Source organism: Bos indicus, chromosome 3 (assembly GCF_029378745.1).
Source record: "Bos indicus isolate NIAB-ARS_2022 breed Sahiwal x Tharparkar chromosome 3, NIAB-ARS_B.indTharparkar_mat_pri_1.0, whole genome shotgun sequence".
In the NCBI taxonomy this organism is placed as follows: Eukaryota; Metazoa; Chordata; class Mammalia; order Artiodactyla; family Bovidae; genus Bos; species Bos indicus.
The window spans coordinates 102,493,414-102,510,590 of NC_091762.1; the positions used below are offsets into that span (position 1 = coordinate 102,493,414).

The 17,177-nt window shown below is 40.3% G+C and overlaps 1 protein-coding gene across 10 annotated transcripts in view; it reads right to left on the reverse strand.

Annotated features, from left to right (window-relative positions):
- ST3GAL3 (ST3 beta-galactoside alpha-2,3-sialyltransferase 3) overlaps positions 1 to 17,177 on the reverse strand; it is a 215,630-nt gene that overhangs the window by 121,516 nt on the left and 76,937 nt on the right. The gene's annotated exons all lie outside the window — the stretch shown is intronic.

Here is a 17,177-nt window from a genome sequence, read left to right on the forward strand (position 1 = left end):
ACAAAAAGAGCAAGCTCTCACTGGCACTGCCCAAACCCTCTCCCAAGGAAAGGTCAACAGGACAGGAATCAGCTGCACAGACAGCCTCCACAGGTCCGTCCCACCCATCCACTGGGCCAGGAGGCCCTGCCAAGCCCAGCCCCAGCCTCCTGCCCCTGGGAGGAACATCTCAGGGCAGAGACATGCCCCAAATTCTTCAGAAGTATTTCCTGCCAAATTAGGGGACAAATTTACTTCTTTTTCCTTCACACAGTGAAAATAAAATTAAAACAAAGCAAAAGAAAATGTCCATCCTGAATCTGGTTAAAGGCACCAACATTTTCCTTTGATTTACTTTCTTTTCCTATTATTATATCCAATTGTTTATTATTTCCTTCCCCAAAAGGTATCAAGTGACTTACAGGAATTTACAGTATACACTGGAATTTCAAAAATGAAGAAATCAAAGGAAGGAAAAATATTATATAGTCAGGGGAATGTTAGTGCACAAAATGCATGCCATGAGGACCTAACCAAACACTACAGGTTGAATCAAAGAAGTCTGAGCTCCCAAACAGCTAAATAAAGGAGAACATGAACAAGATTGAGGGCTCACAGTATATTCATTCATTCATTTATTCAACTATTCAGTAAATATTTATTGAGCATCTACTACGTGCAAGATACTATACTATGCCCTTGCAATCCAGACACACACAAAAATGCACGATCTCCACCCTCATGGATCTGTCATCAGTCTACGAGAAAAAAAGTCACCCAACAACAACTTATTCAACTGAAAACTGATGAAGTAAAAACAACAACAAAGAATGTGGGAAAAGCACTAAATGTTTGGAAGGGGAGTGTATATTGGTTAGGCAAGGCTTCCCTAAAGAAGTGAAACCTGAACTACAAGCTGATGGATATGTAGGATACGTAGAGGTTAAACCCGACAAGAAGGGAAGGGGCATTCCAGGCAGAGGGTGTCCTGTGTGGAGACCTGAAGCAGGATTGGACAGGGTGCCTCAGAGCAACCAGAAGTAGAAAAGCAAATACTGTATAGTGATCAGAAAGCAATTCCTCTTGTAGGTCTTAATAAATGGAGATGCTGCACCATGTTGAAGACTGTTAACTTCTACATTTCTATTATATGATAAATAACTGTGAATCTTTTATGGCTGTTTCCTACAACAGGAGCCAATACAAATGATGGCATAAAGCCAACACACAGCTCAATAAATGCAAATTATTAATACAAGGGACACCAAGACAATTTCAGGCCCAACATAACCCCAGAGACTCCAGACTCAAAAAGGGTCATATTCAAAAGGCTCACTCACTACAAAGGAATACTAGCTGGCTGCCTATAGGAACAGCATCTGCACCCCAGGGAGCATCCCACCCCAGCAGGACCCTTCAGATCTCAGGTATACATCATTTTCTTTGTACTGTACATGGATATCTGACACAAGAGTTATCAAAACTGGAAGTTACATCTGTCCCACTGCTAGACTATAAGCTCCATACAGACAGATACTATGGATGCTTTGTTCACTGACATGTTACCAGAATAACAGCTGGTGCATGCTCAGTCACTTAGTCATGTCCAACTCTTTGCCACCCTATGGACTGTAGCCTACTAGGCTCCTCTGTCCATGGGAATTCTCCAGGCAAGAATACTGCAGTTTCCGTGCTCTCCTCCAGGGGATCTTCCCTGACCCAGGCACTGAACCTGTGTCTCTTACGTCTCCTACATTGGAAGGCAGGTTCTTTGCCTTTTGTGGATATCTGCCTATCCTTCTTTTTCTGGGAGTGTTCTGATAGCCTCCTTATCCACACTTAAACTCCAACTTAGCCTACTTCCATCATCTTTTATACTGCTGCATGACTTTTCTAAAAAGTATACCTGACCACCTCTTTGCTCTTGATTAAAATGCTTCAGTGGCTTCCTCTAGCCTGAAAGATAAAGTTCAAGCTCTGACCTTCACGGTCTTTATCATTCTGGCTCATTTATGACCTGTAATATATCCCATGTTCCAGATATGCTAAACTGTTTCTATTTTCCCAAAAAGATCTTCACCTTCATGTTTTCAGACATCTGACATACTGTTTTCTCTACCTGCTTGCATAGAAAATCTCCCACTTTTCTATTAAGACCCAAAGAGATCATCTCCTCTTCTTAAAGCCTTCTCTGGTCAATTTGCCCCTTCTCTTTAGGCCTGCACGGCTATTATGGCATTTGTCATAGTGCATTATAATCCTGTTTTTACTCTTGCTCTTCTCTCATTAAACTGCATGTCCCCTGAGGACAAGGACTGTCTATTTATTTTGAGGCTTTGATGTCAAGTGCACTGACTGACGCACAGAAAGTGGTCAACATGCTCATTAAACAAAGGAATAAACTAGTAAATGGCTTTGCTTCCTTTCAAAGGCGATGTTATCTGAGTGATATTTCACAAACTGGTGTGGGGAGAGATCTATTCTGCACAGAGATTCTCATTCAATTCAAGTCAACCTTGAAATGTCCTTGTAGCAGAAAGATTCAGAGGTTGAAGCCCAGCCTCATCCTTGGAAGATGAAAGCATTCCCACGAAGCAGTGCAGGGGGAATAAGGAAAGGGCCCCAGGCGCCTTCTAGGTGAGGGATCACAGTTACCTGGAGGAGATTAGCAAAGCCTTTCTGAGAAGCTGACTGCCCAGATGAGCAACAGCAACACCATCTCAAATTTTTATTGCAGTTGACAGGTACTTTTCCAATTGCAATTTACCATCTTTGTACACACAAGCAGTTCTGAAATAATCTCTTTCAAAGTTTTCAATCTTTTTCTAAAAGAAAAAAGGCTACACGTTAACTAAAAGACTAAAACTTTAAGAGTAAAAGGGAAAAAAAAAAAGAAACCTAAATGTGAACAATGGTTGTCTCTGGGTGAAAGAATTATAGATGATATTTATTCCTGCAGTTTTGAAAATTTTCTATAGTGAACATGTAACTTGTATTATCAGAGGGAAAAAAAAGTTAGGAAAAAACTTTCTAATCCAGCTCTAGGATTTTAACCTCTAACTCATTGGTACCAATGCAAAAGGATGGCAGGTTCTTGATCGCCTTCCTGATTCACTATATGTGCTGACAAGCTATTTGGCTTTTCCCTTTCCTTATACCTCAGTGACCTCAATTCCTAAATAGACCAGCTTTGAAAAAATTCTTTCCTTCTTCATTCCTTCTCACAACTATTATCAGTGGCCTATTATGTGCCAGGGCTGGTGATACTAGAGATATGAGCTGGTCTATCTAATCTATCCTATCTGATCTATCCTATCCAGCAGATAGGAGCTGGTCTTTCCCTTCTAGCCAAGGAAGCAGAGATGTTAATTGGCACTTAGAAGTAAAGCATGATAAAGATGTGCAAGAAGCAAGCACCAAACAGATAACAGTCTTACTGGAAAGAAAGAGTTTTTGTAAATATTATTTCCAGTGGTGGTGGAATGCTCCCAAGACCGTGTGTCTTTAAACTGCAGAAGATGCAAGTGAGCGGGCAGAAACTTCAGGAGGAAGTCAGGGACATATATCATGTTTTGTGTAATTTGGATGGATATTGCTTTGAGCATTTAAGGCAGAGATTTGAGAATCAGTTTGGCCATTCATTTTTTTGTGTTTATTCTGAAGGATGTAAGATCATTTGAGCTATAAACCACTTTGACAGCTAAAGGGAAAATTCAGTATTCAACAAATTGAAAAGTTTGTTTTGCAAGAAGCAGAGCAAGAACATCCAGACTTCCCCCTCTCAGGCTAACAAATACGTCATTTTTATTTCAAGCAGCCCGGGCTCCAGCTGTTCCTGGCTCTGAGGCCAGAGGCAGCCATGTGGTGCGCTACACAAGTGACCAAACAGAATTCCAGACCAAAGCACAACAGAGCATCGCTACACATGACTTTGTTCAGTGAGGAATTGACTAGAAACCTTTTATTATGGTCAGATGTTTCCTGTGTCTGGTTTCTGAAGTGGATAAAAAGAATATAAAGAGAGGATAGAGAACAGGGCCCAGTCTTTCCAGTCACTGGAGAGGCTTCCAAAAGTCATATTATGTGGTGAATAAGCTATGTTTTGGGTACTACCTGTCATGGCACACACTCAGCACATATATTCTGCTAGCCACCATAGGTAAGCCCTAGAGATGGAAGAATGAATGGGGAAAAAAAAAAAAAAAACTGTTCTGTCAAGTAGCTTACAACCTAACAGGTAAAATAAAAACATATATAAAGCTAAGCATTATATAGTTAACAATACCATACTGTATACTTGAAGTTTGTTGAGACAGTGGATGTTAAATGTTATCATCACACACATACATGCAAAAAGGTAACTACGTGAGGTGATGGATGTGCTAACTAGCCTTTTTGTAGTCATTATTTCACATTATATATGTCTTTCAAACAATTACATTGTACACCTTAAACTTACACAACAACTATTTGTCAATAATAACTCAATAAAGCTGAGACATTATTTTGCTGACAAAGGCCCATCTAGTCATGGCTATGGATGTAGTCATGTATGGATGTAAGAGTTGGACCATAAAGAAGGCTGAGTGCCAAAGAATTGATGCTTTTGAACTGTGGTATTGGAGAAGACTCTTGAGAGTCCCTTGGACTGCAAGGAGATCAAACCTGTCTATCCTAAAGGAAATCAGTCCTGAATATTCATTGGAAGGACAGATACTGAAGCTGAAGCTCCAATACATTGGGCATCTGATGCAAAGAACTGACTCATTTGAAAAGACCCTGATGCTGGGAAAGATTGAAGGCAGGAGGAGAAGGGGATGACAGAGGATGAGATGGTTGGATGGCATCACTGACTCGATGGACATGAGTCTGAGCAAGCTCCAGGAGATGGTCTGGGAGGAGGCCTGGCGTGCTGCAGTCCATGGGGTCGCAAAGAGTCAGACACGACTGAGTGACTGAACTGAACTGAAAGCTGAAGGGGGGAAGCCAAGTATAATGAATAGGTATGGAAATAAGGGGGATATTTCATTGTTCTTTAATTCAACATATTAATTAAGCAACTATGATACACCAGACTTAGGGATACAATAATAAAGAAGAACAAAAATGCTCCTATTCTCAAGGAATTTATATTTTAATCAGGGAGATTGAAAAAAAACAGTAAATAAATGAGCACAATAATTTCTGACAGTGATAAGTGGCATGAAGAATATCCAATGATGTAATAGTGATCACAGGTGGAAGTACAGGCAATGCTAGATTGGGTGTTTTGGGAAGACTTCTCTGAGGAGGCGACATATGACTGAGACTGGAAGGCAGGAATCCACCAAGAAAAGACCAAAGGAAAAAGAGTTCCAGGTGGAAGGAAAGAAAGTACAGCAATCTTGGTGCATTTAAGAAACAGAGAGAAGGCCAGTGTTGCTGGAACACAGAGCATGAAGAACACAAGGGGGGTGTGACATGGGGTCAGAGAGGAAGACAGGAGCCAAATCTGTAGGAGCCCTTATGTAAGAGGCCACAGCGAGACATCTATACTATATTTCAATAGCAGGGAGAAGCCCCGCTTAAAACTAGGGGAGAAACTGATCTGATTTATATTCTTTTTTTATTTTATTTTTTTTAATTGAAAATTATTTATTTTAATTGGAGGCTAATAACTTTACAATATTGTATTGGTTTTGCTATACATCAACATGAATCTGCCACGGGTGTACATGCGTGCTGATTTATATTCTTAAACATAAATGTTCACTGCTATGCAGCAACTAAACTGACTGTTCTGGCAACACAGTAAAAGGTAGATTGGAGAGAGAGAAAGAGAGACTGAAGGCCAGAGGACTGGTAGAAAAGAACGCAATATTCCAGATGAGAAATGATGGTGGCCTGAACCAAGGCAGTGGCAACAAAATTAAAAAACAAAAGCCAATTGATGCTAATAATGTTTAAAAGGGAACATTTATAAGGCTAGTGACTTGTGGGACATGAGTAAGAGATTAGGAAGAAGGAGGATTATATATATCTATATTCTGGGCTTGGGCATATAGATGCTGCTCTTTGCTTAAATGGGAGTAGCCTGCATCTAAGCCACATGACCCTGCCTCCCCTCTGGTCAGACAACCGGACCACAGGTGAGCACCTGATCCACGAGAAGGCAATCCATAGACTGATCATCCATCTAAAATGCAGACAGGTTCTACCTTTTACAGACTTGAGTTGGGATGCACAGAGCTGGGGCTGTTGGCAGGAAATACAAGCAAACAAGCAAATAAGAACAGAGGCTGGGAGGCTATGGACTGCACTTGATGCTGAGCCTTAGGGGCCCATGTTAGTGGCAGAGCATCAACTCTTCAACAGTGAAGAGCCACAACCCTGTTGTTGAGGACAAGACACCAGAGCTGCCTTGGATGCAGAATATTCTTTTGGTGCAGTCAGCTATCCCATGCATCATCTTTCCATGAGACCTTGAGATTTAGCTTTTAGTTCCTAGGGACTTGGCCTATAATTAAGATTCTCATTTTCAAGTCTCTTGCTATCTTGGAGCTATCTATAGTTTGAGTGGACTCACTTCCTTTACCTTCCAGCCTGCATGCTTTAATATCCTGGAGCACTTCCTTCCCAATAACCTGCCTTCCCAATAACCTGCTCCAAGCACAACTCATCCTGACAGTCTAAATCTCAGAAGAAGTAGAAGGCCCCTCTTGGACATTGGGTCTAATCTGTGTTTTCCAATCTAACTTCATGAAAGAGCTCTCAATTTTGGGTATTTACTGTTCCATCAGCAAAACTGATACTTCAATAGCCATATGCCTACCTGTATCTTGTTCTACTCTCTCCACTGCTTAGATTCTGAGGAACTCTAACTCCTAGTCTGAGCCCCTCGATTTACTCCCTTTAAACCCTAACCCCAAACAAACATAACATGAGTTCTGAAGATTCCTGAGATACATAGAGAAATGAGATTCCTGAAGACACATAGAGGGAAAAAAAGCCCAAGGACAGAAAACAAAACACAAGCATTGATTTAGAAGAGTGTGGTACATGGAAGAGACATGAGTAAAATAATTAGAGATAGGAGTAGCAGGACACAGGAAGCCAGAGGAGGTAAGAATTGTCGGTAAAAAGGAGTATCTAAAGGAGGTCCAGCCAGTCCATTCTGAAGGAGATCAGCCCTGGGGTTTCTTTGGAAGGAATGATGCTAAAGCTGAAACTCCAGTACTTTGGCCACCTCATGCGAAGAGTTGACTCATTGGAAAAGACTCTGATGCTGGGAGGGATTGGGGGCAGGAGGAGAAGGGGACGACAGAGGATGAGATGGCTGGATGGCATCACTGACTCGATGGACGTGAGTCTGGGTGAACTCCGGGAGTTGGTGATGGACAGGGAGGCCTGGCGTGCTATGATTCATGGGGTCACGAAGAGTCAGACACGACTGAGCGACTGAACTGAACTGAAATGTGGCAAAGAGGAGGAAGAAGCTGATGAATGAAAAGATACTGAAGAATCACTCACTGGGAAGGCATTTGTAACTTTAGTGGGACTGAACTACGAGTGGGTTAAGTGGAGGCTGTTGACTTAGTAGACTTATTTCAAGAAGTCTCTCCCTAGGTTTATGTCATTAATTTATCAAACATATACAGAGTTCTTCCAAACTCAAGAGACTGTATGGAAAAATTAGACAAGGTTCCTGACATGAAAGAATTTATGAACCATCAGAAGGAGAATACAAAGATATAATTAACTATATTACAAGCCTCTAGAGAGTTAAGAGGTAAGAGGGAGAATTTTTTCTGGGAGAAGCTGGGAAGACTTGAAGGAGGGGGTATTTGAGCTGGTGTGAGATAAACTCACGGGACAGGCTGTGCTGGTCATGTGAGAACACGGAAGGAGAGGCATTGAAGCATGGAAAGTAAGGGGTGTGTGGTTTCAGGAAGGTAAAATTGTACCTAAATAATATATTAGGGTTTCTTTTAGAAGGTAAAAATGCATGTGACTAAAAGAGAACTAGTCAATACAACCTGTTCAAACTTTCAAAAAAGGCTTTGACACATCAAAGACTATTTTTAAAAAGTGAGTCACCATGAAATTGCAGAAGAAATTGCTATGTCATCCAGGAGACAAAAGGCACTTGGCTGAGGATCAGGGGCAGGACACCCCCAGGGGGCATCAGCACCCACAGGGAGACCAGGAAGTCTGAGAGTAGCTAGATTTATACTACCAACTGCCCTCTAAGAGGTGGGGTAAGGGGGAAAGGGTGGCACCACTTACAAACAGCTGTTGGTGCAATAGAAGGTGGGTTGAAAATGGTATTAGGTGTGTGTTAAGACTGAGAGTGAGAAGCTAGGATGAAGTTTGGAACTTCAGGGACCTGGGAAAGTGTTGGTCGTGGTGCCCTAGAAATAGGGAAGAGCTGGTTTTAGTGCATAAACCATAGTTTGCTGAACCTTGATGTAGATTACACATACACCTTGCTCCCTTCCAAACCCCTCCAAATGACAGAAAAGGTCATTTGTTTGTTATAAATCAGAAGTACATAGGAACAGAGAATGGAGAAGAGACATCAGCAACAGAAGTTTTGGAAAGCAGATAAATAAGTGGAACTTACTCAGCAAAACCAGGAAAGGCGAATCCTACAGTAGTAGTGGGAAAAGCTGAAATATATCCTAAAATATACCACAGAATTCCCCAAAGGCCCAATCACTGGCAGCACCAGGTACCACTAGAAGTATGAGAGAAGATGATATTAAAAAGAAGAAACCTCCCTCTTAAGTGTAGGCTGACAGCCAAGACCACAAGGCATTAGAAGAAAGTATCTATTATGATAGAGACCAAAACAAATGCAAAATAAATGCAATGTGGAAAAAGAGAAAACACAGATGACAGTGAAAATTTTTTTAAAATTAAAATCTGCAAAGAGAAAATATTCTATTCAGGAAATAGATGCCATTTCTAAAAGAAAGGTACATTCAGTGAATTAAAACAAAAAATAACTCTTGGAAATTAAAAACATAATAGCAGAAATAGAAAGGATTATAAAATAAGTCAAGGAAATGTAGTACAAAAGACAAAGATAGAATGTGGGAGACAAAAGTTTTTTGTTTTTTGTTTTTGTTTTGTTTATTTAATTAAAGCAACAGTTTAGGTAACACAACAATTGAATTATGAAGTTCTAACAGAAGGAAATATTTAATAGAAGGGAGAAAATACTCAAAGAAATAATTAAATAATATTTCCCCATAACCAAAGAACTTGAGTTTTTTTTAACCTAAAGGGGCCCTCTGAGTGTACAGCACAAAATAAAAATAGCCCTCCAACAAATCTATGATCATGAAATTTCAGAACACTCAAATTTCCAGAGAGAATAACAGCAAAGAGATTTTATAAAAGTAATTTAAAAATCAAAGTGGCTTCAGATCTCTCAAGAAAAGCACTGAAAGCCTAAATATAGTGCTGCAACATCTTCAAAATTCTGAGGAAAATAATTTCCAACCAAGAATTCTATACCCAGCCAGACTATCAATTAAATATGAAGTTAGAATAAAGACACTTTCATATGGGCAAAGTCTCAAAAATTTATTTCTCATGCATCCTTTCTCAGGATATTATTAGAGAATGTGTTCTAGTAAGTGAAGAATAAAAAAAATTTTTAAATGGACTCCAGGAAATGAAATATACCAAAAAAGAAGGATGGTGAGGGAGACTCCAAGGTCATGCAGGGCAGCAGGGATAGATAGAAAATAGTCCAGAGCAGTGCAAGTCAGAAGGCCCCTAGAGAGATTTCTTCAAGACAATGAAACTAATAGACTATCTAATGTGTTTGGACATATGGAGAGCAGATTTATACAACTGAGGAAGGGTGCAGAGTTGAACTATTGATCAATACATAGAAAACTAAGCAAAATATAAAGCATGAATGTTTCTGACTTCAGGAAAAATAAAGTGTTCTCTGAAAAGACAGTAATCATGGTACCTATGAATAGCATTTTCATGGCTATACTATTTAGACTGAATGCTTTTCTAACTATCTTAGGAGAATGGAAGTATGGACTTGGTATATGTAGTAGAGGAGCAGTCAGTGTGCCCGTGTGTGCGTTCAGTTGCTCAGTCATGTCTGACACTTTGTGCCCCCATGGACTGTAGTCCACCAGGCTCCTCTGTCCATGGAATTGCCCAGGAAAGAATACTGGAGTGGATTGCCATTTCCTCTTCCAGCAGATCTTCCCAATCAAGGGATCAAACCCATGTCTCCTGTGTCTCTTGCATTGGCAGGCACATTCTTTACCACTGTGCCACTTTGGGAGACTGCAGTGAGTGTGATAGAGAACTAAACCTTCATCTTCCATTAGAGAAATGGATGTGTACCAAGTTGCTTCAGTAATGTCCAATCCTTTGCAGCCCTATGGACTGCAGCCCACCAGGCTCCTCTGTCCATGGGATTTTCTAAGCAAGAATACTGGAGTGGGTTGCCATGTTCTCCTCCAGAGGATCTTCCCAACCCAGGAATTGAACATTCATCTCTTTACATCTCCTGCATTAGCAGGTGGATTCTTTACTGCTAGCTCCACCTGGGAGCCCACAGAAATAGTTAATACTCAAAACAGAAATATCAAAAATGAATCAACTATACTTCAATAAAATAAATTTTTAATTAAATTAAAATTTTAAAAGGAAATATCAAGAATGGCAATATAACTAGGTTGCCTTGAGATCTGGAGGCAAACAAACAAATTAGGTTAAAAGAGTTGAAAACAACTGCTTCTTGGAGGTAGGAAATCAAGTACTGGTGGTAATGAGGAAGTGATTTTCTTGTTCATTTTTGTTGGTAACAAGTCTTGTAGAATTGTCTTTTTGAACTATGCACATGTATAACTTTAATAAAAACAAATATTAAATTCACTTGCAAAAGATTACAAAACCTGTGGTGGTAGGGCGGGAGCTTCAAATTTAGTCAATCTGGTTCTCTAACCCATATATCATATATCTACCAACAGGGTCAATGAAGAGTATATTAGAAACCTCTGTCTGTCTTTAGTCGCTAAGTCATGTCCGACTCTCGCGACCCCATGGATTGCAGTCTCTCAGGCTCCTCTGTCCATGGGATTCTCCAGGCAATAATACTGGAGTGGGTTGCCATTTCCTTCTCTGAGGATCTTCCCAACCCAGGGATCGAACACAGGTCTCCTGCACTGCAGGCAGATTCTTTACCAACTGAGCTATGAGGGAAGCCCTTACTAAAAACCTAGATGCCTCATATTTGATCATATCCTACTAAATACTAAATCCTTTACTAAATACTGTTTTATATTATTTTGTGATTATCTTACTTATCTAAATATGATCTATAAAAAATAATTAGTCTAGAATAAAAAATAATTAAAAGATAAAACAACCAAATCTGTGAACCTTGTTTGGACTCAGATTTAAAAAAAAAAAAACAACCCGTGGAAATGCAAATTTAAAATAATTAGGGATATATAAATATAAATGGGTATTGGAAAAAATTAAGGAATTATAGTTAATGTGCTGACAAAGGTCCATATAGTCAAAGCTATAGTTTTTCCAGTAGTCATGTATGGATGTGAGAGTTGGACCATAAAGAAGGCTGAGCATTGAAGAATTGATGCTTTTGAACTGTGGTGTTGGAGAAAACTCTTGAGAGTCCCTTGAACTACAAGGAGATCAAACCAGTCAATCCTAAACAAAATCAACTCTGAATATTCATTGCAAGGACTGATGCTGAAGCTGAAGCTCCAATACTTTGACCACCTAATGAGAAGAGTTGACTCATTAGAAAAGACCCTGATGCTGGGAAAGATTGAAGGTAGGAGGAGAAGGGGATGACAGAGGATGAAATGGTTGGACGGCATCACTGACTCAATGGACATGAGCTTGAGCAAAGTTCCAGGAGGTGGTGAAGGACAGGGAAGCCTGGCTTGCTGCAGTCCATGGGGTCACAGAGTCAGACATGACTGAGCAACTGGACAACAAATAGCTAATGTGAGATAATAACATACTGGCTATCTTTTGTTAAAGTCCTTTACTGTTCGAGATGATACCGAAATACTTATGGGTAAAATGACCTGATGTCTGGGATTTGCTTTACAATCCAATACAATTTTTGAAGTCCAAATAATAAAAAAAACACGATTCTCTATGAAAGCGGGCCTACAATATTCCTACATGCCACAGACCTTTGGACAGGATAAGACTATTAAGTCATTTGCTGTATGACATTCTTTCCTTCATATGGAAAAAAGATATATTTGATAGGCTGTCATTAAGAGCATGGTGCCATTCCATTCCCAAGAGATCACTTAGTTAAGACAAAGGAAAGAAATAAAGTGAAAGGTTGCTTGGTAAAGTTTTTATATTTTGTCATGAAAAAAACTGTATACCTAATATTTTACATTATTTCTATTTTGTATTATTTCTCAATACCATAATTGAGAAATGAAAAGCAAGTGGTTGACATCACTGTCATTCATCTTAAATACTAAGAGTGGAAGGCATGGGGAGAAATGGAGTACATTACTAATGGGAATGTAAAATGGTAAAGCAAGTTTGGAAAACAGCCTGGGAGTATCTCAAATATAGGAACAAATATAGGGCAAATATAGAGTTACCATATGGCTCAACAATTCTACTGCTAGGTATACATAAACCAAAGAGAAATTAAAGTTTTATGTCCACACAAGAACTTGAATATGAATGTTTAAAGCAGTGTTATTCACAATAGCCAACAAAGAGAAAGGAATCTAAATGTCTTTTCAACTGATGAATGAATTGTGGAATTAAAGAATCCTGCTCAAATTGAAGGGCTTTCCTGGTAGCTTAGTGGTAAAGAACCCACCTGCGAATGCAGGAGACGAGAGACCGTGGGTTCCATCCCTGGGCCAGGAAGATCTCCTGAAGGAGAAAATGGCAACCCACTCCGATATTCTTGCCTTGGAGAATCCCATGGATAGAGGAGCCTGGCAGGCTATAGTCCATGGGGTCACAAATCTGCCATGCAGCCTCAATTATTTCAAATGGGAAGAGATTACACCAGATCTCCAACAGAAAGGTGCCTCTACTACCCAGAAGGAAGAAGAAAACTCTCCACCCCATGATAGCCCAGCCGATCAGAGACTGTAGCAGTAAAACCAATGAAAAGCCGCTATACTCTGGACTCCCAGCTTCCTCCAATGGACTCTCTGGTTATCACAGCAACAACTCCCAAATTTCCACCCAGCTTCCCCAATAAAAGCAAGTTCCCCTTCCTCTAAAAAAGCAGGTTACTCTTTCTTGTTCTCTGGATTTGCCTATGGTTTGCCATAGATTGCGTTTCCCGAACAGCAATTCCTCTGGTTCTTGTTGTTCAGCCACTAAGTTATGTCCAACTCTTCGCAATACCACGAACTGCAGCACGCCAGGCCTTCCTGTCCTTCACTATCTCCCAGAGTTTCCTCAAATTCATGTCCATTGAGTTGGTGATGCTATCCAATCATCATCCTCTGTCGCCTCCTTTTCCTCCTGCCCTCAATCTATCCCAGCTTCAATGTCTTTTCCAGTGAGTCAGTTCTTTGCATTAGTTGGCCAAAATATTGAAGCTGCAGTTTCAGTAATAGTCCTTCCAATGAGTATTTCCCTTAGATTGACTGGTTTGATCTTCTTGTTTTCCAAGGGACTCTCAAGAATCTTGTCCAGCATCACAATTCGAAAACATCAATTCTTCAATACTCAGCCTTCTTTATGGTCCAACTCTCACATCTATACATGACTACTGGAAAAACCATAGCTTTGACTATATGGACCTTTGCTGGCAAAGAGATGTCTTTCCTTTTTAACACACTGTCTAGGTTTGTCATAGCAAGGAGCAAGCATCTTTTAGTTCCATGTCTGCTGTCACCATCTGCAGTGATTTTGGAGCCCAAGAAAACAAAATGTATCACTGCTTCTACTTTTCCCCTTCTATTTGCCATGAAATGATGGGAGCAGATGTCATGATCTTAGTTTTTTGAGTGCTGAGTTTTAAGTCAGCTTTTTCACTCTCCTCTTCCACATTCATCAAGAGGCTCTTTAGTTCCTCTTTGCTTTCACCTATTAGAGTGATATCATCTGCAGATCTGAGGTTGTTGATATTTCTCCTGGCAATCTTGATTCCAGATTGTGATTCAACCAGCCCAGCATTTCACATGATGTACTCTGCATATAAGTTAAACAAACAGGGTGACAATATACAGCCTTGTCATACTCCTTTCCCAATTTAGAACCAGTTGTTCCACGTCTGGTTCTGATTGTTGCTTCTTGATCCACATACAGGTTTCTCAGGAGACAATAAAGTGGTCTGGTATTCCCATCTCTTTAAGAATTTTCCAGTTTGTTGTGTGATACACATAGTCAAAGGCTTTCACATATTCAATGTGAAACAGAAGTAGACGTTTTTCTGGAATTCCATTGTTTTCTATATGATCCAATGAATGTAGGCCATTTGATCTCTGGTTCCTCTGCTTTTCTAAATCCAGCTTGTACATCTGGAAGTTCTCAGTTCACATTCTGCTTAAGCCTAGCTTAAAGGATTTTGAGCATAACCTTAAGCATGCAAATGAGTGCAACTGTACGGTAGTTTGAACATTCTTTGGCACTGCCCTTCTTTGGGGTTGGAATGAAAATTGACATTTTCCAGGCCTGTGGCCACTGCTGAATTTCCCAAATTTGCTGGCATATTGAGTACAGCACTTTAACAGCATCATCTTTTAGGATTTTAAATAGCTCAGCTAGAATTCCATTACCTCCACTAGCTTTTTTTTGTAGTAAAACTTCCTAAGGCCCACATGACTTCACACTCCAGGATGTCAGGCTCTACGGGAGTGACAACACCATTGTGGCTATCTGGGTCATTAAGACCTTTTTTGTATAGTTCTTCTGTGTATTCTTGCCACCTTTTTAAAATTGCTTCTGCTTCTGTTAGGTCCTTACCATTTCTGTCCTTTATTGTGTCCATCCTTGCATGAAATGTTCCCTTGATGTCTCCAATTATCTTGAAGAGATCTCTAGTTTTTCCCTTTCTATAGTTTTCCTCTACTTCTTTGCATTGTTCATTGAAGAAGACCTTCTTACCTCTCCTTGCTATTCTCTGGAACTCTGCATTCAGTTCAGCATATCTTTCCCTTTCTCCCTTGCTTTTCACTTCTCTTCTTTCTTTAGACAACCACTTTGCCTTCTTGCATTTCTTTTTCTTGGGGATGGTTTTGGTCACTGCCTCCTGTACAATGTTATGAATCTCTCTCCATAATTCTTCAGGCACTCTGTCTATGAGATCTAATTCCTTGAATCTATTCATCACCTCCACTGTATAATCATAATGGATTTGACTTAGGTCTTACCTGAACGACCTAGTGTTTTTCCTTACTTTCTTCAGTTTAAGCCTGAATTTTGCAATAAGGAGTTGCAAAAGCCACAGTTAGCTCCAGATCTTGTTTTTGTTGACTGTATATAGCTTCTTCCTCTTCAGCTGCAAAAAACATAATCAATCTGATTTCAGTATTGATGATTTGGTGATGTCCATGTGTAGAGTCGTCCCTTGTATTGTTGGAAAAGGGTATTTGCTCTGACCAGTGTGTTCCCTTGACAGAACTCCATTAGCCTTTGCCCCGCTTCATTTTGTACTCCAAGGCCAAACTTGCCTGTTACTCCATGTATCTCTTGACTTCTTACTTTTGCATTCCAATCCCGTGATGAAAAGGACATGCTTTTTCAGTGTTATTTCTAGAAGGTCTTGTAGGGCTTCATAGAACTGGTTAACTTCAGCTTCTTTGACATAAGTGGTTGGGCCATAGTCTTGGGTTACTGTGTTGTTGAATGGTTTTTGCCTTGGAAACTAATCAAGATCATTCTGTCATTTTTGAGACTGCACCCAAGTAGTACATTTCAGACTCTTCTATTGACTATGAGAGCTTTCCTCTAAGGGATTTTTGTCCTTAGAGGACATCCTCTAAGGACATTTCCTCTAAGGGATTCTTGCCCACAGTAGTAGATATAATGATCATCTGAATTAAAAATTCACCCATTCCTGTCCATTTTAGTTCACTGATTCCTAAGATGCTGATATCCACTCTTGCCATATCCTGCTTGACTATGTTCACTTTACCTTGATTCATGGACCTAATAATCCAGGTTGCTATGCAATACTGTTCTTTACAGCATCAGACTTTACTTTCACCACCAGACACATCCACAACTGGGCATCATTACCACTTTGGCACAGCTGCTTCATTCTTTCTGGAGCTATTAGTATTTGCCCTTTGCTCTTCCCGAGTAGCATACAGGACATCTTCCAACCTGGGGGGCTCATCTTCCAGTGTCATATCCTTTTGCCTTTTCATACCATTCACGGGGTTCTCATGGCAAGAACACCAGAATGGTTTACCATCCCCTCTTTCAGTGGACTGCGTTTTGTCAGAACGCTCCACTATGACACGTCCATCCTGGGTGGCCCTTCAAGGTGCAGCTCATAGCTTCACTGGGTTACACAAGCCCCTTTGCCGCGACAAGGATGTGATCCATAAAGGGGAATTCCTCTGGTACTGGAGAATAAATTCACTTTTGCTGGTAAAATAACTGGCTATTATATGATTAAAGTTGACATATTTGGTGGCACAAGTGGGGTCCAAAGGGGCAAACTCCGAGAGACTTGGCTCCTAGAATCAAGTGAGGTGACCTGCACTAAGTCGCCTGTGCTTATCCCTCTGCTGAGTTGCTGACCGCTTTCAATTTGGAGAGTGTTCTCTCGGATGCCAAGCTCCACTCTTGTGTGTTTTGAGCTCTCTAACTTTACTCAGGCTCTGGAAAGGCTTTGTCCTTTAAGGGGAAAGATTTCATTTGTCTGGTACAAGGCTTTATCCTTAGTACTCAAGTTGTTTTCTGGAGCATGTGGTAGCTAGGTTCTCTTTTGGAGACTGAGCTAACTGGGAACTATTCCTTTTGGAATCTGTGCAAAGACTCTACCAACTTTCTTGGGTTTCTGGGAGAACTTAGGGAAATGGGACCCCACTCATCTAATTGCTCTGAAGGCAGTCCTCCTTTGGAGACTCGGGCCAGTTCATGTTTAAAAACTGTGGACACCCTTTACTGCATTTTAAATTAAGTGGGCTAGACAAACTAAAAGTAATTAGGAATTACAGCTGCTCTTAAGGGGAACTTTCAAGCTCCCCAAATTCAAA